The sequence below is a fragment of the Melozone crissalis genome, unplaced genomic scaffold (genome assembly GCF_028551555.1).
Source record: "Melozone crissalis strain CALT ecotype California unplaced genomic scaffold, PUWL_Pcris_2 ptg000013l_1, whole genome shotgun sequence".
Taxonomy (NCBI): Eukaryota; Metazoa; Chordata; class Aves; order Passeriformes; family Passerellidae; genus Melozone; species Melozone crissalis.
This window is the reverse complement of record NW_026535791.1, coordinates 63,703,425-63,730,176: the sequence shown is the minus strand read 5'-3', so window position 1 is coordinate 63,730,176 and position 26,752 is coordinate 63,703,425. Positions and strand designations below refer to the sequence as shown.

General features: G+C 35.8%; 1 protein-coding gene across 3 annotated transcripts in view; it reads right to left on the bottom strand.

The window, feature by feature from the left end:
* Nucleotides 1-26,752, bottom strand: part of IL1RAPL1 (interleukin 1 receptor accessory protein like 1) — a 687,620-nt gene that overhangs the window by 538,927 nt on the left and 121,941 nt on the right. The window contains exon 2 of one of the 3 annotated variants that reach the window (XM_054271410.1): nucleotides 10,879-10,949. The exons of the other annotated variants lie outside the window; for them this stretch is intronic. The gene's annotated coding sequence lies outside the window, so the exon portion shown is untranslated. The remainder of the gene's footprint in view (nucleotides 1-10,878; nucleotides 10,950-26,752) is intronic. 3 annotated transcript variants of the gene reach the window in all.

The window sequence follows — 26,752 nt, the reverse complement described above, 5'->3', positions numbered from 1 at the left end:
CATGCAGACAAGCTTAGCAAATAATTGCCTGATTATTCATTAAAAAATGACTCCATAGAGGCTGTGTAGATCATCCCAAAACTCACCATCACCAGGAAGATTTAACTGATTAAATTCTGGAATAATATCCTGTAATAAATAAATAAACTGCAGCACTCAAAAATCCATCCCTGACTGTTCAGCTTCTGCCTAACAAATCTCTAACTACATATAGAATTATCAGTTGGTCAGTTTTGAAATACTAAAATGCAGGACACCTTTTTCTCTGAGAATGTAATGAACACCAAGAATCCCTTCTCACAACAATCATATCCACTATAATGGAAAAAGTAATCTTTTGCCACAAAAAACCCTTTGTGTTTATGTTGTTTAAAGCACAACAAAACAATAAGATAGAAAACTAAAAATAAAATTTGTTTAAGAAAAAAAGTTATTGAAAATGAAGGAGTAAGGATAACTATACCACTTGTGTTATAGGATTTTTTTTAATATCATATGAAAGTGCTGACAGATTTCTGACATGAATTTTGGAGACTTTCTAGTCTTGAAATTTCTCCCAGCATTTCAACATACCTTTTAAACTTTGCCATTTAAAAAAAAGTGAAGAATGATTAAATACCAGCAGAATAGTAGGTCTTGTTTGTTGGCTTGTTTTGTGGGGTTTTTTTTAATACATAATTATCAGTTCTTCAGAATTATTTAAATGTCAGTGTCATACTTGTTTCAGCTAACTCTTTCACCATCATGCAGTAAGTGAAGGAGGAATCAGTTTGCAAAATAAATGAGGATAAAACTGCCCTCTAACAGCTGTTTTGGTGATTCACTGATTAAAGGTTTTTAAAAACAGAGTAAACCAGAATTTCATGCCAGATTGCTCAGGTTAATTAGTCTCTCTGAAGAGTCTAGCAGTATAACCTGAGTGACAGCATTTAGAAAGAGAAAACTGTCTCTTTACCACGGTAAATCATCAGGACACAAAAATATATAAACATTATGCATGAATTAAGACTGACAGGAAGTGACACTAATTTCACAAAAGCACAGATCAGTTCTGCATGTCCATGCAAGAACCAGCCCAGCAGACAAACCCTAATGTACTTCAGAGACAAACACTCACTGAGATCAGCTCTTGGGGGTAGGGGAAGGAACAGAGCAACAACTAAAAAATTCTCACATTCAGGATGTGACTAGAAGAGAATTTTTACAACGGTGAGGTTGTGGATCTGCTTTCCTGGAAGGTTTCCAAAGATGAGAATGCCTCCACTGAGCAGGAAATCTACTGCAATAAGATGGAAACAGAGCTTCATCCAACAGCCTCCAGGAACACTTCTTTTACTCCAATTTTCTGTGAAGATTTTTGGTTGACTGAACATCTGCATCTCTGAGGACTTTTTTTTCCCCCCTTGGAATTCATGGAAATAAGCAGGGTTAACTAAAGATTTTGCTAACCAAGCAACTTGACTGTGTCTCAGGAGGATCTATTCGTACTTAGGAACACCATGTGTAATTACAGAATTCAGATTTAATACTGCTTGTGTGCCAGAAGTTTTTAATAGCCAATGAACTTAAATGTCTAAAATTTGAGTTTCATAATTTTAACATTAAATGTCCACTGTTCAAGTGTCTTAGCTGTGCATTGCCAGTCAATAGTTTTGTAAGAAATCCATTAGCTGCTGAAAGGATGAAATCTAGACTTGAGAGACCAGAATAAACAGGTTTTTTTTGTTGTCTTAGACATGCTGATGATTTAGGCTTTCTGTTAATGGCAAAAGCATCAGAACTCCCACACCAAGCACTGCCAAGGCATGACAAATGATAAAATTAGATGTTCTGAATACTGACATACCCCATGTCCCAGAGATCACAGAGCAGTACTGTTACCCCTCAGGAACATCTTTTTAAAAGTCATGGTGTGCTTATTGCAAGAGCTCAAGGCTTTGAGTCTCAACTTTGAGTTGAATACCTGTTTTTACAGATGAATCTTATTATAATGGTTTGTGGGGTTTTTTTGGGTTTGTTTTTTTTTTTGTTGGTTGGTTTTGGGGGTTTTTGTTTGTTTGGTTGTTGTTGTTGGGGTTTGTTTGGTTTGGTTTTTTGTTTGTTTGTTTGTTTGTCTGTGGCTTTTATTTTCCATAAGCAGTCACCTGGACATAGAGAAACTTTCTCCTTCATGGTACATGAGATGCAATGCCAAACTGTTAAGATGTGCAAGGAAAAAGGACTTGGACAGGACAGCTGTCAGAGTTTCCATAAAATGAAAAATAATAGCAAATTAAAATATTACTGGCTTAGCAGAAAATATTGAAACCAGACTACATTAATAGTAGTAATAGGCAAGACATTAAGCAATAAAAAATTGTAAATAAATTTATGGTACTCCTGGTTTAGATTTATTAGGACTCTGTATGTCATTATGAAAAGTACATACAGAATACAAAATATATTATCTTTAATGAAGATAAATGCTGTTGGGCTAAAATATAATTTTATGGGAAGACAATCTAATTGACATGTACAGGCATTTCAGATTTTCAGTAGAACTCTAAGTAGTATAATTTCTTTTGTTTCACAACTAACAAGGAACAAAGAAGCCAATATTTATTGTATAAACTGTTCATTTGGATCATTGTCTCTTGTCATTTCTGCAAAGAAACCTATAAAATTCCATACATAATTATTCCTCAAGGAAAATTAAGTCAAAACCCCCTAAATTTAGACATCCCTCTCTTTTTTTGAAAGGAATTCTAGTGTTAAAGACAAATGGAGGTGTTGAATAAAAAGATGTTTGCCTAATTTTCTTTAGGAATGAAGGACTTACTAATGAACTTATTACAGAAGGGAGAACTTATAACAGATAAGGTGACAATTATTTGAATACAGGATAGTTTCAACAAATCTATCTAGATTTTCTTTTCTTTATCCTTGTATTTTGTTTCTCGTCTGATAAAAATTAATTTCCATGACAGAATCAATTTTTATAAGCCAAGCTATCTTTCATAGGTGACAAAAGCCTCACTCAAACTCACATACACACAGTTTCAGTATGAAAGCCTTATGCTTAAAAATCCCTAAACAGTGATGTTTTCAGTTTGCCTGAGTAAGTGCAGAAATTTCATCACACACAAATGAAACCTGACCAGAAGATGTGTCAAGCCTTGATGCATTTGTCAGAGAGAGTGCATGATTTGGCTTCATAACTGAGACCTTATAGTGATCCGTTAAAAAATCAAAGGAAAAGTTAAAAAAAATGGAATCTGATCACATTTTCTCTTTGCTCTCTGCTTTTCTTCCAATGGAAGTTAACATTTGATAGAGAGCTATCACCTTTTGGTGATAAATGAACACAGAAATGCTGTCTCTAGTTAGGTGAGATGCCTCAAAATGGACTTTTACTATTTTTCCTTCTATAATTTTTACTGCTGCTGACAGTGTTCTATCTCTCATCAGGTATTTTTTGTAAAATGCCTTTTCACCACCTCAGTGATGATAAAAAAATGGTAATTAAAAAAAAAAACTAACGTAAACAAGCTAAGAGTATGTTGGAGGAAGAAAGCTGTAGTTCCATTTAGGGTTTCCTCCTTAACTTTGGAGAGGAAATCCAGTAAAAGAGGGAGGCATGAGCTAGCCACCAGGTTGGTTGGCACTACTCAAATAACAGGTGAAGCTGTGGGATTTTAACAGGTTAAGCAAGAAAAAATAAGAGAAATTTGGGGCATAGGAAAAGTACCTAGGCTGTCTTAAGGATATTTATTTTGAAGAATGAGAAGAATGGATGCTAGAAACAGATGTGAATATGGTTTGGGTTTATCACACTAGGTTTATTTTAAAATATGCATACTTGGTGTAATCAAATACAACCTACCAAACAGACACAGCAAAGGTTTAATTGCATTAAAATGTGAATGGACTTTAAGAGTGTGAACTGAAGCACAGATCCACAGGGAAAATAAGTGATTATGAGCAGTCTGATGACATCTCAATAACTAGTCCTCCTGCTTGTCACAATTGATTCCTCCCATGGTGTTTAGCATGAGTTATACTGAAAAATACTCATTAAGTTAGCAACAATGCTGAAAAGTTGATATGAACCTTTTGAAGAGGTTCCCATAATTATTTTTAATTTACTCTCAAGAGATATACTGCTATCACACTTACAAAATCTGTCTTGTATTTAATGGGCTTCAGTATATTTCAGAGGAAAAGAAAAAAAATGTCTATGATTTGTTCAGGTTTTCAGGATAAATACTTCTCTGTAAACTGCCATTGCATTGATAAACTCTATGCAGTTATTGCTTGGAACTAGGTTATCCAAAAATCAGACTAATACACTTTGCTTTCAGTTCAGGTGTTCCTGGGAAGAAAGCTTTAGAGAGGATGCTTGTGGGTTTTTTTGGTTTTTTAATGCTTTAATGTATGAAAAACAAATAACAGTGTGTAACGCCCCATTGCCATGGGAGGAGGAGAGGGGATTGGAGGGTTAGAAGGGATCTCTGCTCCACTACTGATTGTATTACAGTAATCAGTTCTGTGGCATGATCCAGCAAACATACTCAGAGAGTTTGCCAGTTCTCTGATGACAATGATATGGAAAATAACTTTGTCAGAAAGCAGTGAGAGTTAGAGGCTAAACATTTCAGTGTACTGAAGACTTCTCTCTTCCTCAACCCTTTAACTCAAAATAAAGAGAAGGGATTGTGGCATGAATATGCCTTATGTTTTTTGGGGGAATTCAATTACCTATTATTTCTGAGAGTACCTAGACAGCCAATCTACAGCATCAAGTCTGAAAATAAACACTATTCAGGAAGGAAAAATGGGTCCTAAGTAAGAGGAGTTAATAATATTTGTATCTAGATAAACTACAGGCTGTGGATCCCAACTTCCCTCCCAACTTTGTAGTCCAAGAAAGATCCCTTTCCCAAAGAACCTACACTCCAATCTGTGTTTTTTATAGCAATATTTTATATTTCCCTGCATTAGCTTTCATTGCAAGCTGATAATAGTTCTGTTCAAAGACTAAGGTTTTCACTAAGGTAGGACTTGTTCTGTCATTTATATAGATACCTCTGGAAGTTCCATCTTCCCAGCTGCAATTTGATGCATGGGTAATGGTATCAATATTCACAAGAGAAAATCACTGATACAAAAACCAGCACTCTACACATGCACACATTATTTTGCAAAACATAATGAGATACTAGACAAGAAAGTGAATACCAGAAAAAAAATAGGCAAAAAAAAAAAAGCTAAAGATGCAGATTTCCATTTGACTGGAGTTCTACAGAAAGTCTAAATAAGAAATGACGGTTATGTAACTGCTTAGCAAAAGCAATTTTTTGGCCCATTGGCTCTGTATATTTTATTTTAGAGTTCACAACTAAAGAACATAAATTTTTCCTCTTTTTCAGGCTGCCTTAATTTAATTTTATTTTGTCTTGGTTTTTATGTCTAAGTAAAATGGGTAGGTAATTATTAGTAATGGAAGAAATAATTACATGTTCACAATTACTTCAGTGAATAAACTGTAATCATTGAGCTTTCTATGAGAACACATTGGACATTAAATTCTTCAAGTGTAAGTTATACCATGTACTCTTAAACTCATGATTATATTTCTTTTGGAACAAGTAAAGGGAAGTGTTGATTGTATTTACAGTCTATCTCTTTTATTATTACAGTGTATTTCCTATATTTACAATGAAGGAAAGCTCACTGTTCAGACATTTAGTGATATAAATTGCAAATGTTTATTGCAGTCAATAAGGACAGTGAATTTATACCTACTAAAGATGCATTCTACCTTTTTTAAAGGGTGACTTGTAAGGTGTAAAGGAATGAAGGTAAGCTAGTTGTAAATTTGGTTTAATGTTTTAAAAATAAACTAGGATCCTCTCTGAGAAAAGAGTAGTGAAAATTAACAGAAAACCCAAATACAACTAGTGATGCACTTCATCAGCTGAACCATAATACAGTAAAACCCAGGTACCCTTTTGGGAACAGAGTTTTTTAGTAAATAGTTTCCTTTAAAACAGGTGGATGCAAAGGAACATATTTTTAATCAGTTACTTTTGTTTCCTATGCTCTCCTTACTTCAAAAGTACTATGTAGATGAGCTAATATCTTAGATACTGTCTGCAAGCCTGTTCTTTTTCTGTTCTGAAAAAGGAAGAGAAACAATCAACTTGAATGCATTCATTTCACAAAGACATCCTCTACTACCACGTAGGGAATGGTACTTTTTGAGTAAATTTTCGTAAAGCTTGGGCTCTGATAAATTTCTTTAGAAAAGAGAAAATATTATGAATACAAAAAGTGGATATTTTAACACTTTGGTCTAATAAAAATAACCTTATTGAAATGTTTAAATTGTGGTAACCTTATTTAAATGCTTAAATTATGGCAAACATGTCAGCAGCAAACATGGCTGCATTAAGAAGAAGGTTTTAACACTAGGTTGTAATGGCATTACAACAGTACATTGTATGCATTATTATTTAAATAAAGCAGGTTTTCTTTGATCCTTACCATAGAAAAGCCTTAAAATCCAAATACTCTGATCATGTTCATATTTAACCCAGCCATTAAACCTTGCAAGCTCTTCCTCCTTCTCTGACCTTTTCTTAACTTTCAAACAGAAAAAAATAAAAATAAAAAAATTGCAGGAAGCAGAAATTTTGACCTCCAGAAATAATTTGCTTCACATATAGAAAGCTTTTGTGTCACACAAGAGGGTGGAAAGGGGAGAATGCATAACCTAGCCTGGGGGTTTTCTCTGAAGTATATTCCTTCATTGTATGTGCATAGGGTGCACTTGGCAAGTTTTTGGTAGCTGGGGAGCCACAAGGCTGGATTCTGTGAGATGCCAGAAGCTTCCCCCATGTCCGACAGAGCCATTCCACACAGCCCCAGGACTGATCCATCACTGGCCAAGGCTGAGCTCATGGGCTACACTGAGAGTGCCCATGGGAGAACATGTTTAAAAACGGGAAACAATGATACACAAATGTAGCTGGGAAAGAGGTGTTAAGATACCTGAGAGAAGTGGTCCTGCAGACACCAGTGAAGAAGGAGGGGCAGGAGATGCTACAGGCACCCAGGAGCAGAGATTCCCTGCAGTCCATGGTGAGGAAAGATGTTCTCCTGAAGCCCACAGAAGTACTCAGAGGAGGAGTTATCCACATGCAGCCTAGGGAGGACCCCACGACAGGGCAGGCAGATGTGCCCTGCAGGAAGCTGTGGCCCTGTGGAGAGCCCACACTGGAGCAGTTCTCCTGGGATACCTGTGGCCCTGTAGAGAGGAGCCCACACTGGAATAGGTTTGCTGACACGGCTTGTGATGCCATGGGGGATCCAGGCTAAAGCAGCCTCTTCCAGAAGGAATTCACCCTGTGGAAAATTTTCCTGTTGGGGCAGTTTGGGAAGGATTGCGTCCCATGGGAAGGAAACTATACTGGAGTGGGCAGTTTGAGGAGGAGAGTGACAATGTGTGATGAACTGACTACAACCCCCATTCCCTGTGCACCTGCACTGCCTGGGCAGAAAAGGCGGAGGAATCAAGAGTGAAGTTGAGTCTGGTAAGAAGGGAATGAGGGAGGAAGGTGCTTTTTAGACTGGTTTTTATTATCCTATTCTTTTACTAATTATCAATGAATTCCATTAATTTTTTTACATTGAATCTGTTTTACCCATGACAGTTACTGATAAGAGATCTCTTTCAGTCCTTTATCCTGATTCACGAGCTTTTCACCATATTTTCTCACCCTATCCACTTGAGAAGTGGTAAAGCAGCTTGGTGGCATCCAGTCAAGGTTAATCCACCACAATATCATATTAATTTTTTGATTGTTCCTGTTCTATTTTATCCATTGTTATGAGATGCTTTTCACATTAAACACACATTCCTTTACCACCACTTTTCACCATGCAAGCTATCATCTCTGAGAAAGCATTCAAAAGTCTGATTCTGTGTCTGGTGCCCTGAGTTTGAATTTTTATTTTTTTTTCTTGAAACAAAGAGGAGTTTTCCACAAACCTCAAAGTGAACACTTTAAATACAGGACACACACCTCACCCTGGAAAATAAATTCCTCAAGCCCCACAGCTGAAAGATGGGGAGGGAGCCAATTACTCTGGAGTATAAATACTAAACACTAGTCAAGAAGAAATGAAAAATGGACATAAAACTAGTCATGTTTACAATGAATTACCAATTATTCTATTTCAGCTCATGCTGCACTGGGCCTTAGTTAATAAGTAGTGCCACCAAGATGAATTCACTAAACACTTAGAAAGACTATTAATAAGACTGAATTTTCTTGGCAGTAGAAAAAAGCTTGGCTTACATTCCTCTGCTTTTCCAGAACCAAATGGAATGGAAAGTAATGCTTTTCTCACCACCAATCTCTCAATGTATTTTATAAGCCATTTGCACATATTGAGAAAGATAGGAAAAGCAAAAGAATCACCCCTTCCTTCCCTAGGTAATATTTATGATGAAATCCTAGGATGCCTTCTTAGCTTCAGAATTGCAGTGACTGAGAAATGTTCACAGCATTTCTGCATAAAATATTGAGAATAAAAAATGTAGAGAAGTCATGTTGCCTCTCTGATCAGCAGTGAAGGAATGGTGGATAGAAAAGTCATAATAATATTCCTTCAATCCATCAAATTATATAAAAGTCAAACCCACAGCAGGAATTGATGATTTTGATTTTTAAAAATCTCAACAAAATTATGCAGATCAAACTCTAAAACACAAAATGCAAAATTTCCACATTATGGATGAATTGATTACCATTCTGCACTAGTGAAACACCCTTAAGTGGAATTGTATCTCACTGCCAGGTCATTGAGCTGAAACATGGATTTTTATTTGTTTGTTTAACATGCATTGTATAATTTGGCATTACTTTTAGATGTGAGACAGGATACCCAGAAAGGTCATCTGCTTTATCCTGACTGCTGCACTGTGGGTCAAATGGGGATGCTTCTGGAGTAAAAAGGCACAGTTCTCATCTTGAGAGTAAAGGTGTGGGCTCAGAAAAAATCTCTGAGTGCAAATGCACAGCTCAGAACAAGACAATCAAGGGATCATCAACAAAGCTCTGCAGCTGACAGTGGAGGCCAGAAGTCCCTGAAGTTTCAAAAGTATATCAAGAATGCAAAATTTTCTTAGAGATACAAAGAAGACTACAAAATTTTTGCAAACCAAGGAGCCACTGAAAACTACTGGAATGAGGACCTATCCTGACAGAACGCCTAGCAGAATGGGAAGACCGATTTTAGAACATTTTGTATTAATCTGCCAGATCCAGAATATCTAGGATTTGTTGCTGGACAAAATTGCCTTCAGAAATTGAATTCCACCACAGATGTACCTCTGGCCATTAGCTCCTTTAACACTGCTATTGGATGGGGCTCTTCCCTGTCACTGGTGATTCATTATTCCATCCACAGTAATATTAGTAGGACAAGAACTTTCTTAACGAACTGGAAAATTTGGTAACAGTTAACAGGTGCTCACGCTGGTAAAAGAAGCCTGTCCAGAAAATGGCTGTGAGAAATTAAGTGGAAGAATCTGTACTTCTAAAAAAAGAAATTTTCCCCGTATTATTCTCAATTTTTATATCCTTAGTTAAACAAAATTAAAAGTTTTTGTTTTGGTTTTTTTTTTCCATGAAAAACAACACCAGTTTATGCCTTTATACTATACACAAGAAGATCACTATTTTGTAATGAAGGAGTTGCAGAGAGCTTTGATGTCAAGCTGCAGACAATAAGGAAAATGTGTCAAAATTACAGGATGCCACGTCAAAGTATAATCAGTTTGAAAGCTGGGAACTCACAGAAGGAAAGTAGAAAATTGATTGAGAAGGAAAGTTAGGGAAAGCAATAACCTCTATGAATACTGCCATTGGTAAAGGCTCTCATTATTTGCTTCATCGCAGTACTTACGTAGCCCTTTTTACTAAACATCTCTGTAATTTTATTAAATGAACTCCTATTCTATATCCAAATGAAAATAACCTGAAACACTACTCAATTATAGACCTTCTGCATATGTAAGTATTGAATGCTGACTTTTTCCTAATCTAAAGCCAAAAGCAGTTCTGTCCACAGGAGTTCTACCATATCAAAATTGTATGGAGAACAAGTCAAAGGTTCTCATGAGGCAGATACACTTTTATTTCATTACATTTGTTTGTCCACAGCAGTCATTAGAAAGCCAGACACACTGTCATGCAACAGGGAGGAACAGCAAGTTGGTACCTCATTGTACTACCACACAAATCTACCACATTGGCCTTCTCTGCAATAAAGGAAATAGATTTTAGAATAGATTTCTTCCAATGGGTTTAAAATTTCTCACAAAATAATATTCTGCATCAAATTTTTCATACAAATATTTCACACTATAAAAGTGGTCACATCCATGAAGCACCAATATGCTGCAATATGTATCAGCTGAAGCCAAACATGGGCAAGATCTTGAACCTTTGCAAGCCTAACACCTTCTTAGATACCAATGCTGTAGCTGATACATATTAGCAAACAATGTGATCTGTACTGGAAGATCATGAAATTAACAACATGATCAGAGAAACAGTTTACAGGAATAATCACCACTGGTTGTATTCTTCAACATGGCATCCAACCTGAAAAGCCTAAGGCTGAAGATTCCTTGCAGTTTATTATATGGGCATAATAGTTCACATGCAAGCCTTACATGGAGTGATCTATGGCTGTGTTAACAGGATTTGACTGTTTCCACTTTTGTTGGGACTCCTGTTTTCCTAGTCTGTATTTTCCATGTATTCATCTGCACCTAATGTGACCTGCAAGTAGAATAATGAAAAAAGGCTCTAACAAAAGACTCACTTCATCCTGAGAGTATCCACCTCTGGATAGAATTCTCTCTCCCCCAGACTTCAAACAGGAAGATGGAAGGACTAGAACAAACCAAAATCAGGAAAGATCAATACAGAATCACAGAATCATAGATCACTAAGTTGGAAAAGACCTCCAAGATCATCGAGTACAGCCATTAACTCAGCACATTGGAATTCACCACTAAACCATGTGTCCAAGCCCATAATCACATTTTGAACACTTCCTGGGATGGCCACGACCCTGAGTATCACCACTCAGAAACACCTGTTTACATGGACAGAACAAGTCAGTCATGAGACATCCTGATTAAGGTATGGTTTCAAATAAATGTACACAATTTCAAATACACACTTTAGACATGATGCCTCTGTAGCTGGAATATTTCTTTTACATTTTTATTTTAATTTCAGGCTATTCTGGGATGTCTGCAAAAGAACCTTCCTGAGCAAACTCTCAGTTCACTAAACTTAACCTGAAAAAGAAAAAATAATAAAAAAAACCTGCTTCTCTGCCTTACTGATAAGCCTTAGGGTTCATTCCTATCATCCGTATCTGAAGGGGATGGGTGCATCAGTGCACTGGGTAGAAGATTCCTGGCACCTCTTAAAGGCTACTTTTAGAGTCCCTGTTTGCTGGGAAGTGAGCTCTCATCTGTACATGACAGTAAACAAATGCCACTTCTGAGTCATCAATAACCCAGCAATGTAGGGAGTTCAACTTTTCTGTGAAAGGTATAATATATGATTATGATATTTAGGTAGATCAACAATACTTGAAATATTTTTTTAGGCAACCTGAAAGGGAAAGAAAAAAGTTTTTGAGCATTATGCCATGCTTTTCACTGACACAGGCAAACTTATTGAGAAGTAAATATTCATGGCTAACTCCCACATATTCCTCATGCCAAGACAGTGAGAAAAAAATATGCGTACAGGTCTTAGGTTGCAAGATGCGGCTGGGGGTGTGTATTCTCTTGCCGACTGTTAGAGGTGGGCAGTTTTCTGCTGTTAATTGAGCCACCTATTAAAACCAGGTGGGGCAGTGATCTTTAACTCTTCCACAACCAATTCCCCCTCCAGGAGATATCTGCTGTAAATGGGCCATTGAGTGCCACAGCATGACTGATAAAATTACCTCATCCCATTGTGAGATGTTCCACCCAGGGGGAGGAGCCAAGCATTCCTACCTGGATATAATCGGAGATTTGGAAAACCACAGGCAGCCTTTTCCACTGGATTTCCAGGGGAAGATCAGACCCCTCTATGCCACCACTGGACCTTCAGAGGAAGACTACACCCCTGTACGGGATCACTGCTCCAACAGAACCCCACCTGGCACTGCAGGAGGACTGCAGCCACCATTTAATGGGAGTGCTACCAACACCCTGGCCAACAGGGTGTCAGGTTGTATTCTGACTCTGCCAGTGTTGTTTTGTATTACTGCATTTTTACTTCTATTTTTCCTAATAAAGAGCTGTTATTCCCACTCCCATATCTTTGCCTGAGAGCCCTTTAATTTCTAAATGATAATAATTCAGAGGGTGGGGATTTACATTTTCCATTTCAAGAGAGGCTCCTGCCTTCCGTAGCAAAAACCTGTCTTGCCAAGCCAAGAGAGTACATTACTGCCACAGAAGGATTGTTTGAGAATTGAGTAATGGATGATTGAAGAAGAAAATATAAGAGATCAAAAAAACTGCTGAGAATTAAGATAACACTTCAAGCACTATTATCTCATTACCTTTTCAATAGATGTACAACGTTCTTGCACCTTTCCTAGTACAAAATGAATAAAAATTCTCTTAAATACTTAGATCACACAAACAAGCAACTTAAGCAGTGTGCATTATTGAAAATCTAAATAGTTTGCTTTATTTTCTTTCTTCAGCCACACAGATATTTGATCTCAGCAAGTTGTACATTTGCATCATGCCCAGCATAAAAAAAAATACAATAGATACCATTTACATGTGTCTTCTCAGCATTTACTTGCGATAAAAAGCTGCACAAGCCACACTTAAAACTGTTATTGACATTAAATGAATAGTCTGTTGGAGATCAAAATAATTAAATTGCACTTTGTAACTCAAGCTGACAAGATATTTATTCAGTATTGTGAATAAACACAAAGAGTTCCCTTTGGTAAACAGAAGTGTTGTTATTTTTCTTCCTCCAACATTTTCACACATCTCATTTACCATCTACACAATCTTCCTGATATGGCAAAATGTTCTGAAGTACAAGACACATTTCCTCTTACAAATCATTTTGGCACAAGGAACCTTACTTCAGGCTTCAAAGCTGCATTGTGTCTTAATAAAAGAAGACAAATATGTTGTATTTACTCCTCAATATAACAAAGTAAGAAGCTGCTTAGCAGGGGATACCTGTATGTATGGAAAGAGATACCACCTGATGGTGAAATTCCATGACATATCCAATTCTTTTGTTAAATGCTGTGCTTTTCTCAATGTTGGTAAAGACACTAGAGTAAACATTTTGACAGGCATCACTAAATACAGCCCTCAGAAGTATTACAAAATCTTGGAGGCTCTTTAAAGTCTAGAAATCTTCTAAGAGGCCTCTATTATATTTTGGATCCTTAGCTAAATGCTTTTTGGAACAGTGACTGCCAGCTGCCAATATCCAGATGGTGAAAACCAAGAAAACTAAGAAAAAAATAACAATTCAAGTACTTAGGTTTTAAAAATACCAAAAAATGTACAATCAAACAAAATAAAAACGCCCAAGCAAATCTAAAGGAAAAGAAATCTCTACTTGTTTAATGAATACACTCCACAGGACTTCACTTAGCTGGTAATCCTGAACCTTGAATTACCATTGAGTAGTCATGTTAGACATACTGATTTTGTACAAGTCTGTGTCAGTATTAGTTTAAATTACAGTGCATATTGACATCAAAGCAGGATGCAGAAAACAACTTACAAAGGAAAAGAAATTACACAAATCCTGGATATTTTAACTGTTGGCAAATCCATCAGTGCCTGATATTTTTTCCTTTTTTTCCTTATTGATCTTTAATGACTCTTTCTTTCATGGGTTTGATGGTGTTATTTTCAATGACTGAAATCAATAAAAATGGTAATTCTTTCACAAATATCTATAAAGATGCATAAAGATAGAAAATTTATTTTCACTGAGATATTTTCACCAGTAAAATTACTGCTTATATTTACCATATTTGACTTTGAAGGCTCTGAACAAGCACCCATTGAAATATATTATATAGATGTTCAACAGACTTGACTTTAGCCTTTGGGAAATTGTCAACTTTTACTCAGAAAAATGAGTGCATGGTTGAAATTACATTAGAGGCTGTTGCACTTCTCAGCATACAGGTTCACACCACCATTATTTGTTGCCCAAATGCAATCAGGAGAGAGTGGCCCTGTGATTCCAGTGGCCACTGTGGAGCAGGCAGCAGGTGACAATGCACAGCTCCTTGGAATACACCTTAACTCTGTGAAGTAAACAAGGAAGTAGAGGGGTAGCCCTATCCTAATTTAGGGGACAAATTGTAGAAATAGTCCTTGAAACCAGAAGGAATGTCAACAACATAGGCACAGATACAAAATTATATAAAAGTATCTTGACAGAATTCTTTCCAAAATCAGGATCTTCATTATTTAAAAAAATTGAGTTCATCTATATAATCCAGTTCCATAGGTAGCTCAACAAAGTCCAGGAGCACCTTTTAATTGACTCCAGAGTATAGTGAAAGAAATATTTACAATAGATGGATTTTAATATTTGTCTTAAATATTCAAGGCATGTAAATATCAGGAAGTTCTTTAATCATCGTGCAAGGTATTCAATTTGAAAAAATCTAAATTAGACAACTGGAAAGTCTTAATGATTAGGCTTGAACAAGACATTAAACTGAAATATTTCAGTGAAAATACGTCTGTTAAATGATTAAATTCTATTTCTTGTAAAATATTCTATTATAACAATATTCTACTATGTGTTAAAATATAAAAGTACCATGAATATGATATTAGATATTTCATTATCTACATTATATGCTCTTATATAAAATTCATTTAGAATTTTTTTCCCCCTAATAATTTCTTCAGCAGTTATTTCATTGGACAACGGAATTTATAGCAGCCTCCTTAATGATCAATGTAAAAGAAATCCCTAAATTCCTGGCTTCATGGGAATTTCTGCTGAGACCACATTCACTCTAGGGACTGCCAGACAGTCTGGCAACTCTGTTCTCTTATGAACAATTTCTTGTGATCACTCTATCATGACTGATCTGTAAAACATGTATGCTTATAGGGTACAAGGAGATGAAAAAAAAATAACAGAAAACTAAAAATTGTAATTAAAATAAATTCATAAACATTAAATAATCTTCTGAAAAACAAAAATAAGATCACAATCAGAGAGTAGTCAAAAACTGAACAGCAATCATCAACTAATTACAAGGAATGATAGGGATTTTGGGATTATACTTCTTAATATCTAATAAAGTCATCTTAGTTTTTCTCAGTAGTCTTCACAGACTTTCCTCCCAAATTCTTTTGTTGGCTAAATATAATTAAGATTTTTTTTTCCTCCAACTTTCATACAAATGATATCTTTGCTTTCGTCAATCTCTTAACTTTTGTAAAATGTTCTCAGAGGTGGAAAAATGTCATCACAGAGATGAAATGTGATTTGACTAATTTGATATAATTGGCATCATAGATCTTACATAACAACAACTAGCAATTACCACTTATCCTTAAAAATGCATTGTTTTATTGGCTTGCAACAGGTAGCATCCTAAAAGGGTTGAGTATTCAGTCATCTGTAAATGATACTGCTGCAGCAAAATGCACCAAAAATTATTCAGGTACTTGTTTCAGCACATAAATCTTGCATTTCCTTGCTGATATTTTCTTGTTGAGTTGGTTTTTATTTTCTTCTCCTATATATAAATATTGCGACTATAATTTACAGTAAGGCTAAGTATGACAGTCCTCAGAAAGAAAATGTCACCAGTCACCAAATGTTACCACTCTGGCATGTCTACCTTCTTATATTGACTTATTTAGATTCAGGTGCCAGAACTTCAGGTCAAAGGGGAGACCTTGAGGCTTCTCAACTTCAGTGTGTTATTTAAGGGCTGACCACAGGCCATGCACTGCTGTCCCCTTTCTCAAGAAAGGAGGAAAAGGGAGGTAGGGAGGCAGTAACGCACTAAATGTAACCTTGTTTTATGGGGGAAAACTATTCTGAATTTGTGTGGTGTAGTGAGAGAAATAACATATGGGAGTGATCATAAGGGAGTGATCTATCTATATTAATTAATTAATCTACATTAATCAGACAACATTTTTATCATTACATGATTCCACTTAAGACAGAAATTACTTATGCTCAGAGATAAAGGTTAACCAGCAAAAGAAATACTTTTCACTAGTTCTAAAGAAAAGGTTTTTACAGCGATCTATATTAATGTAAGACAGCAACTATTAACAGCTGTGAACAATTCTATTGCTCTTATAAATGTAATTCTTTGCATTTAAGTCATCTGGACCAAGAAGAAGGCTCCTAAAGTTCTACTGTTGTTCATTAAAGCAGGGATTACTAGATTACATGTATTCCTTCATCCACTCAAATGTGTCAGAATCTTAGAGATAACTTTCTGTAGTTTTAATAGAATTTTTATTGAAGTAATTTATCCTCACTGCACCAAGTCTGAAGAGCTCAACTCTGCCTACAAAACAATTATGTAGAAAAACAGAATGTAGCATACTCAGTCTAGTGGTCATAAGTGATTTTTTACCTGCTTTGTTTAGGATCTTAGGACCGCATCAAAAGGAGTTTGCCCCTGCTCCACATTCCCCAGTTCTTCCCTAGTTACTCAACAAAATTACCTGACAACTGAATTACCAAGCGTGCATTCAACATGTAATGTGTTGCTTCCTCACAGGAAATATATTATTGATATCAGAACTGTATTTTATTCCTTGATTCTCAGCCATTTCTTGATAATGTGATATGTTCATTTAATTTCTGCTGAGAATACACAGTGAAATTACAATGCAGGAGCTTTTAATATTAATGTTTCCATCAAGGGCCACATTTACATGGAGTTACACATAATAGAGGTATTCACAAATATTTTGTAGTATTATAATAAAGGAAGGAGAATGTTTTCTAATGGATTCATATTAAGCATAATCTACCAAAGAAAAGAGAAGCAAGATAAATTAGTGGCAAAAATCAAGGCAATGAGAAGGAAAATTAGGTCAAGAAGTAGAAAGGGAGGGAAAAATCTTGGTATTTAAATTAAGTTGAAGAAACAGTATGAAATGAGTGAGAGACATCAACAAGTAAGTTTTTTAAGTCCACAGTGTGTATAAAATCAGATGGTTATTTTAGTAAGGTTTCCAGCAGAGCTTGCCTATTTGATATATGGACCAGAAGAGGAATTGAAGTAGTGTCAAAACAGTTTACTAAAAAGAACACGAAGGAATGGAAATTTGCCAGAATGCTTTTTACTTCAGTATGTTAGAAATTTGAGAATTTTGTTATGATGCAAAACTGCAAAATTTTCCAACAGAATATGTAGCTATTTCACACTATTTTTCCCCCAGATATTTCAGTTGCTTCAATAGTCCAAATACCATAATGCTGCATTTTTATCTAACTGAAAGACCTCATTTTTTGCTGGTTGGATTCTGCTTATTCTTGTGATGACAGGAAAACCACACATTCCCAGTCCCTCCCCAATAATATTATAAAGTCTCAGTTTTCACCAAGAGGAAGAAAAAAAGAAAAAAAAATGTTTAGGAAATTATGTAATTATGTTCTATTTATAGAGATAATAAATTGTTAGGAGCAACACCTACAACAACAGCACACAACACAGAACAGATCAACAAAGCTAGTGAGACATTCAAAGGATCCTTGCCTCATAAAGAATTTAAAGGAAAGTAATTCAAATAATTTTAATTTGGTATAAGTTTCAGTTTAACAGTTTAACAGGACGTGAAAGACCTATCAACACTTGCAATGTTTTGCCTTTATCAGATGTGCTAAGATAACACTATTATGTTCAGTACGTTTTCCTAATCTTTATTTTGGTATTTCATTAGAGGTTAGTGTAAGGATAGCTGAGTTTCTTGGTTTTTTTAAATATAATTAGACACTTGCCTAGATTTAGCAACCTGCCACACCTGCAGAATAAACAAAATTAATTTTCACACCTTTTATCCATCAAAGTTGGCAAACATTATTAGGTATTATGGTTAAACTTTTGATTTTAGCAGAAAACCTCTGCTTTTGGATGAGTTCATCAACAACCTCAAACTTATCCAGATTTATTTGTTTTGCGAACAATCTGTGACTTCAATTCCATCTACTTTTTCGGGACTGGAGACACTGACTCACTTACCAGCTCTGTTGCAAGTAATTAGATCATCCTCCTTATCTTCTTTATTTGAGAACTTCACATATTACAGAGTTCTTCAGGGATATTATCCTGAGCCCTTATAGAATGCTCTGGAAATCCAATCTTTAACACGAAAACCAATCCATTGCCAAGTTATTGAGTGTCCTATTATCAACATAGATTTTTTAAAAATATACAAATTCTATTCATTTGACCCAAATATGTAGACTTGTTTTCACTTAATGATATGTAAATTTTAAAACATCTATTTAAATAGCTTAGGTCTTAGTAAACTACAAGTTAAATGGGTTTTTAAGCACTTCCCTGAGTTAAAACTCTTAATATTTATCTCTGAGAATGATTCTACCCTTCTGGTGCAGGTGAAAGGAGAACCAAAAAATTTAATAATTTTACTGAAATGAGAATATATGCCAGCAACAGTAACAATTTCCATTTCAATCATTTTATGCAGTCTTCCTAAAATGAAAAGATAATCTGAGGGCATGCTTCGTTAAGATTTTGGTGTGGGGTTTTTTTCTATCTACAAGGCTGTTACACAAGTCATAAGCTTGACAATGTTCTCATTTTTTATAATGCAGAACAACCTATATTTTCTTCTATCTTTAAAAATCATGAATATGGCCTTGCTTTCTTTATTCCCAACATGATCACAGCAAAGGTAAAATGAGTAATCAAGAATGATGTGAAGATAATTGCAAAACTGAAAGTAAAACTACAGCTGCTTTGAGGAAACAAAAGACACCATATGCTCATTAATTTATCCTCTATTCTCATGGGAAATTGGTTTTGCTACCTTTTTTGCCATAAGAAAAGACTTCAACTGGAAAAGTTACAAAAAAATCACATCCAAATTGTAGCTTATGCAACTTACATTATAGTCAAAAGAAAAGTTTTACTCAAGTGTTCAACTGAATATTAAAAATATTTATAATGACTTCAGGTAATCAGTAGGAGAGTTTAATTGAAGTGGAAGTTATTTCTGTACAGTAGTTTTAGGATCTTAGCCTCTTGGGTCAATGACTACTGAAGTGTCCTAGATAACAATGATAAAAATTATAACAATGGTAACAACAATAATAATGATTATCATCATCATCGTCATCATCATCATCATCTTTTCAGAGCATAGAATTGTCAGCATAATATCTCACTACTTGTCACTTACACAGACGTAAAACATATGCTCAAGTTAATTCAGAATACAGTGCCAGAAAGTAGGTTTTGCATTCTTGTACTGAAGGGCTCTTTCCCATTTTGTGATAGAGATTGCCAGCCATATTTATTAGGTAGATAGATCTACTAGTGTAGCTGAACTTAAAGAAAATGTGTACACACATTTCTGATTCCCAGTTGGAACTTAGCAATGAATGCAGGAAAGTATTCAGCAGTTAACATTTATTTCCTTTCAGGAAAGATAGTCCAGTAGAAATTAAACATGTGTCCCCTTAAACCAATTCTTTTAAAAAAACAGCCTAATAATGAAGGCTTTGCAAACATTCTAGAGACCTGTGACCTAAAGGAATGGAAAAAGATGTTCAAGGAAAAACCTAATTAGGAAAAACCTAATTTTTAAATTACGCCCTCCACCACTCTTGAAAGCATTGTGGAGTTTTTATGGGCACAGATATCATTCCACTGGAAAGAAATAAAAGAAACATATTCTCAAAGTGTGAATATCTTCAACATCCTTCCTTTTCCAGTTTTTTTCTTTTTAAGTTTTAATCTAGCAAGATCTTTCACAAAGATAAAACAAAAGGGATTTCTAATTCACAGACACCATCAAAGATTGCATACTCATATCACACAGCTAAATTATTAGAATTTCTCTGATAATCATTGGCTCCTTATTTCATTGCTTTGTCTGAAACTATGTAGCATTTCCTGTCTTTTGGGAATAAAAGTCAAACAAAAAAAATCATTAATTCCTACTTAGTTCCTACAGCAACAGGAAAACCACTTGGAAACACTCAGGGTGCAGTAATTCCTGTCATGCCCTTATTTACAACAGTTTTGAAAATCTTCTCTATTTGAATAGCATGCCTATGATTTAAATGTTTTATGTAAATTAGACACAAATTAGCCAATCCCAAGATCTCTCTTATCACACATTTCAGAACGCAACTGATTCTTTTTTTTTTTTTTACTACTCTTGTTAACTCCTTCTTTCCCCTAATTCAAGAATGGGTGATGATAAAAAAGAAAATACAAACCACTGAGGCTACAATTTGGCATAAATGTAGTTTTTCACTGTCCTTGGAGGTCCTTGTGAATAAAACCAGTGAAAAGTGTGAGAACCGAAGTACATAATATTTGCTGGAACTATCTATATCCATAAGAGTTACTAAGATTGAGGAGAGAAGTTTAATTATTTTCTTGTAAAAAATAAATTCTAATTTCCACAGTCCTAAGAGTAAGAACATGTTGTCTGTCTCAAATACCATACATTTCCATAGAACACCACTTATAAAATTTAGAAACTCAGTCTTTTACACAGAATATCAAACACGTCTCCTACTAACGACACTGAATCTTCACTTTGTTTCAATATCAATAAATTGATTGAAATAACTTTGTTACAAGAATTTTGTAACATAGGAAGCTTTCTAAATGTTTGTTTCTAAAATTGCTAAAAAATTTCTAAAATCAGAAATACACATAAATATCAACTGTCACTTAGCATGATCTTAATCACTTGGTAATCAACATATGACTGTCCACTGTTTCATTTATATTCATTTCTGCTGACCTCCACCAACACACAGTCACACAGGGAATACTCCAATGGTTTGAGCAGATGGAATTTTTCTTTAAAATTCCAGTTTGCTTTTAGGCATAAAGTGGGCTAAGTCACACAGAGGTTGCAATATTGATGTCATACAAAATACTCAGAGAGAATGAATGTCATAATATTTTCAATGTATATTATTAATATATTAAATATCTATATTATATTCAAAATTAAGTATAGTTAAAATATCAAAGGGCAACAAATAAGTGTAAACAGGACAGAAGTTGAAAGCATAAGTCATTTTTATATATTTTTCTTTTTTAAAGGTTGCAAATCCAGAAAAAAGTAATAATATTCAGCATCATGAATAGTGAATTACCATGCAAAAGAGATTCAAACGGTTCCCGATGAAGACTTTTGAGATTACCTAATTTCATTCCTTGCATTATTCACTGGCTCTGCAGCTTATCTATAGGTACAGCAGAACTTAGAATTTCAATCATTCTACATTATTTTAGTTTGTGGATTTAAAAAGGAATTATTAATATTAAAATAATATTTAGTCAACATTAGGGATGTCTGAGTAAGAATAAATCACTGTCTCCATATGGAGTCAGCAGTTCTATTACCCTGAAGAAAGCTGCAAGTAAATTTTTTCTAATACAGCCATGAGTAATCTATGGATCTAATGTGTCTTTTCAAAGGACATAATATTTTTTTCTAATTTTAGTGCCTGCACAGTACCTGTTGCTGTAATCTCTAGGTTCTGACAGTAAAATTACTGATTGCAGATTGGTATTCTCTGGAGTGATTCATGCTCACATTAAATTTTTCACTATTTCCTCAAGCTCCCATTAAACGTTGTTGCAAGCCAACTGTGACTTTTTCAGTTTGCCTTCTAAGAAAGTTAACTGGGTTTTACAGAGGCTTCTCTGTAAATATTTATGTATGGAATACCTATACTTCTTTAGATCTTACTGTAAACAACTGACATAAAAAACCCAATAATTTTTGGCAAGAGAAATAGCAGATAGATCCCCATAGGACAGTGCTGGACTAAGGAAAGCATTACATGCTACACCACTGCAGGGTCACACCCACACAAGTGAAGCTGGAAATTGATTTTAACTACACAAATCCTTCAGAAGTAAGACAGAGCATGGATGAATGGTTCACTGCAACTCATAACCATCCTAACTGATGCAGAAGGAAAGCAGTTGTTTTACTTCATTTACTCCATCCTTGTTTATTCTTCTCTTAAACTCCCAGTCTGGTGCCTCCTTTCCCCATTAACCAGTGGTCTGGGCAGCTCCAATCTTCCTCTGAGGCTGGTAAAAGCCAAGGTCAGAATTTGCTTCTGAAATCAGGAACTGCAGCAAGCATTTTCTCTTAAGGTAAAATACGCTTAGTGCTTAAATCCTACAGTGGAGCATGGTAGCATAAAGGTTCCTCAGTCATCAACTTCAAAAAATGCCCAAGGGTGACTTGAGTAACTGTAAGTGTGTTGGCTCTGTAGTCTACTGGAATATTAGCCATCACATACAACAGATACAATAGATGCTGAAAAAAGGAGATTTTGGGGTTAAAAACAAAAAGGGAAAAAAATGAAGGTCCTTCTACTCAGAAGCTTGAAGCATCAAAAATAATAAAATCATCATACTTCAGACAACACTCCAAACACTATTTTTCATATTATTGAAAAGTTATCCTTTCCCTAAATATTTCTAATATTTTTCTCACATGTCACAAGCAACATAAGAAACACAATGGAAAAAGAAAATAATTTGGTACAACAATATGACAGCACATGCAACATGAAAACATGCCTGAAATACACAAGCCTCTGACACAAAGTGCATAAATAACATGCAATAAAAAAAAGGGAATTAATCACATTTGTTTGCACATATAGGCAGTTTTAATCTAACTCATCAATATTCCTTTTAATAATGGCAGCATTATTGCTGGGTAAGTGGTGGCTATGAATAAATCATGTATGAAGGGTTCTTTATTGTAGGAAAATTAATTTCATCTTTGTAATTGGAATGAAGAACAACAAATTCTACTTATGCCTTCTATTTTTAAATGCTTTTGTGTCAATTTCTAGTAGAACTGAAATCTTATCCATTTGTTACAGAGTAGTTTCCTTTCATAGTGAAAGAATATGGTGCAGTTATTTTAGATAATGTGTGTCCTATCCAGCCAGAATCCTCCAGCTCCTTCTTCAACCCTGGGAAGTAAAAAATTCTCTGAATAGAGGTTTCTAAACAGATATGATAAAAAATAAAAAAAAATGGCTAATCTCTTCCCCACTAGGTTTCTAATTATTTCCTTTAATGGGAAAAATATTTAGTTATGGTAGAAATATCCAAGATATTTTGTTTCCTAAATATTTCTGGTTTAATACTTTGCTGTAGAGTTTCAGCCATATATTTGCTGTTTCATTCTTATATTCTGTTTTATACAGTAAGCTTCCCAGGTATTCCACATTTTATCCCTCCATGAATTCTGGAGATGCACAGTTTGACATTTTGAAAAAAAGAAGATGATTGGATTCAGAGTAAAATACAGGGACTGTGTGCATGATTAATATAGAAGCACAGATCCTATAAACTTGCAAACATCAACAAGGAAATCTTTTTATGCTTTGACTGTCATATTCTAGGAGAGGAACATTTGAAACCAAATATGCCTATATATGCAGATGTACAGATACATGGTTTAGCAGAAACTTAGATCTCACAAGCTTCACTGGGAATATGCAAATTTAAAAAAATATAGAATCAATATTCTGTCTCACAAATATCAAAGCTTCAGAACTTGTTATAAATTGTTAGTAAGAGAAAACCATGCCTTGATTTGAATTCATCCTTCTGTAGAATGACTACTGCCTACTACCTCAACCCTGTACATCAAACATAAGAGACTCAGATTTAAAAAAAAGAAAAAAACCAAAGAGATAAAGTATTCCTGACTTCTATGATTCTGTTCAACTACCTTAATCTGAAATCATAAAATATATTAATATGCATCATATTTATGGTGATGCAGGTTTCACAGCAATTAAATACTTGAATTTTTTCTTCTGATTGCCTCTTTCTGATATAAAGAATGCCCAGTGGGGATTGTTTTTGTAACTGAACAGTACAGTGTTAATTTTAAGTGGTTTTCTTTTTTCTTTTTTCTTTAATAATTTTTTAATAGTTATGTTTTCTGAGAAAGTTATTTCTCATATTCCTGTTCAATTACATGTAATTTGATTATCTATTTACCAATTTTTAAACTAGGATACCCAAGATTTGGTAACTATTTTGTCTTAAATTCATAGTTAGTGTATATAAAACCAATTATTGCTTTTTGCAATGGAATTTGCAAGTAGAGACCAGAGGATGCAGAAGTTCATGTAGCTAATATTATTTCTTTCCCTAGTAAGTTACATGGATCTAGACTTGTGCAGATATTTACTTACGTATTTCTCATCTGTTTATGATTTTTTAAATCCAAATATTAATAAACTTGATTAAATGATACTAGTAGTAGAGGGCAATGGATTATTCTTTGATGTCTACTTGCTCTCTATCACAATAGTGCTCTTCTGTAGCACTTCATATTCTCAAAGACCTTTACATCTTTCATCCTTCCTACAACGTTACTTTTAAGACTGTGTTGTGCATTTCTGTTTTAAATTCAAGTTTGAATTTGAACTTTAAATCCACACATAAAAGTAAAAAAGAAATATTTTTCTGAATAATTTCTTTCGAAGACCATAGCTCTTAGGTGAAAAATTGTCTTCCTTTCTGTGTTTCCTATATAACAAAAGTTAACTAAGGGAATCAAAAATATACACAAATTTAGAATAATGTAGCTGGATAATGTCTTGATGATGTGAGTATATCTATGGATGAAAAGGCTAAAAGTGAGTATTAGACTAAATGACAGGACTGTAGACTTTTAGTGAAAATTATTTGCGACAGTGGTCACAAGGGTTTTCAGGTGAAGAGAAGAGACGAGAATGTTGATTCTATCATCAGAAGGCTTGATTTATTATTTTATGATATATATATTACATTATGACTATACTAAAAGGAATAGAAGGAAAAGTTCTCAGAAGGCTAGCTAAGTTAAGAATATAAAAGAATGACAACAAAGGAGCTCTCTCCGACTGTCCCAGAGAGAGCTCGGCCTTTGATTGCCATTAATTGTAAACATCTAAGATGGGCCAATCACAGGTGCACCTGTTGCATTCCACAGCAGCAGATAACCATGGTTTACATTCTTTTTCTGGGGCCTCAGCTTCTCAGAAGGGAAAATCCTAAAGAAAAGATTTTTATGAAAAGATGTCTGTGACAATTTTTCAGGAGAAATACACTTAAATTATCATTAAGTAAATTAATTGGGAAATATGTGCTGATTTAAGAGTATTGTACAACCACAAGAATCACTAAATGGTTTAGTCACAGGCTCTGCAGAGACTACTGTATTGGGTTTGCATGGTAAGGTTTGGTAGCAGGGGACTGCAGTGGAGGCTTCTCTGAGAAGCTGCCAGAAGCTGTCCAAGAGAGAAACTGGCCCAAGATGGACCTGCTGCAGGCCAAGCAAAGCCCATCAGCAGTGCTGGTAGTGCCTCTGGGATAATATGCCAAGGAAAAGGGAAACAGCCAAGCTGCTGAAGAGAGGAGTGCGGGAACGTGGGAGCAGCAGCCCTGCAGACATCAAGGCCAGCAGAAGGAGGGCCAGGAGGTGCTCCAGGCACCAGAGCAGAGACTCCCCTGCAGCCCGTGCTGCAGATCAGGGTGACACAGCTGTGTCCCTGCAGCCCATGGATTCCCACAGCAAAGCAGAGATGGAACTGCAGCCCCTGGATGACCCCACACTGGAGCAGGCAGTTGGGCCTGAAGGAGGCTGTGACTCGTGGGAAGCCCACACTGGAGCAGGCAGTTGGGCCTGAAGGAGGCTGTGACTTGGGGAAAGCCCACACTGGAGCAGGCAGTTGGGCCTGAAGGAGGCTGTGACTCGTGGGAAGCCCACACTGGAGCAGGCAGTTGGGCCTGAAGGAGGCTGTGACTCGTGGGAAGCCCACACTGGAGCAGGCAGTTGGGCCTGAAGGAGGCTGTGACTTGGGGAAAGCCCACACTGGAGCAGGTTCCAGGCAGGACCTGTGTCCCTGTGGAGTGGGGAGCTCACAATGGAGCAGGTTTCCTGGTAGGACTTGTGACCCAAGGGAGACCCACACTGGAGCAGTTTGTGAAGAGCTGCAGCCTGTAGGAAGAAGTCTGTAGGAGAAATGGAGAACTGGCTCCTGTGGGAAAGACCCGCACTTGAGCAGGTGGAGAGTGGGAGCAGTCCTCCCCCTGCAGAGGCAGGAGTGGCACAGACAAATGTGGGATGCACTGACTGCGAGCCCTGAGTCTGTCCTGCCTGTGATGGCAACTGGTGAGTGATCTCAGGGTGTTTATGTTCACTCACAAGCCATTTGCTACATTTTCTCTCCCCCAACTAGCTGAGGTGTGGAGGGACAGAGCAGCTCTGGTGTCTGCCATCCAGCCAGGGTCAACCACCACAGTCCCTTACACAGAATCATAGACTCACAGGATTATAGAACTGTTTGGGTTGGAAGGGACCTTAAAGACCATATAGATACAATGACCCTGCCATGGACAGGGGCACCTTTTATTAGATCAGGTTGCTTAAAGTGCCATCCAG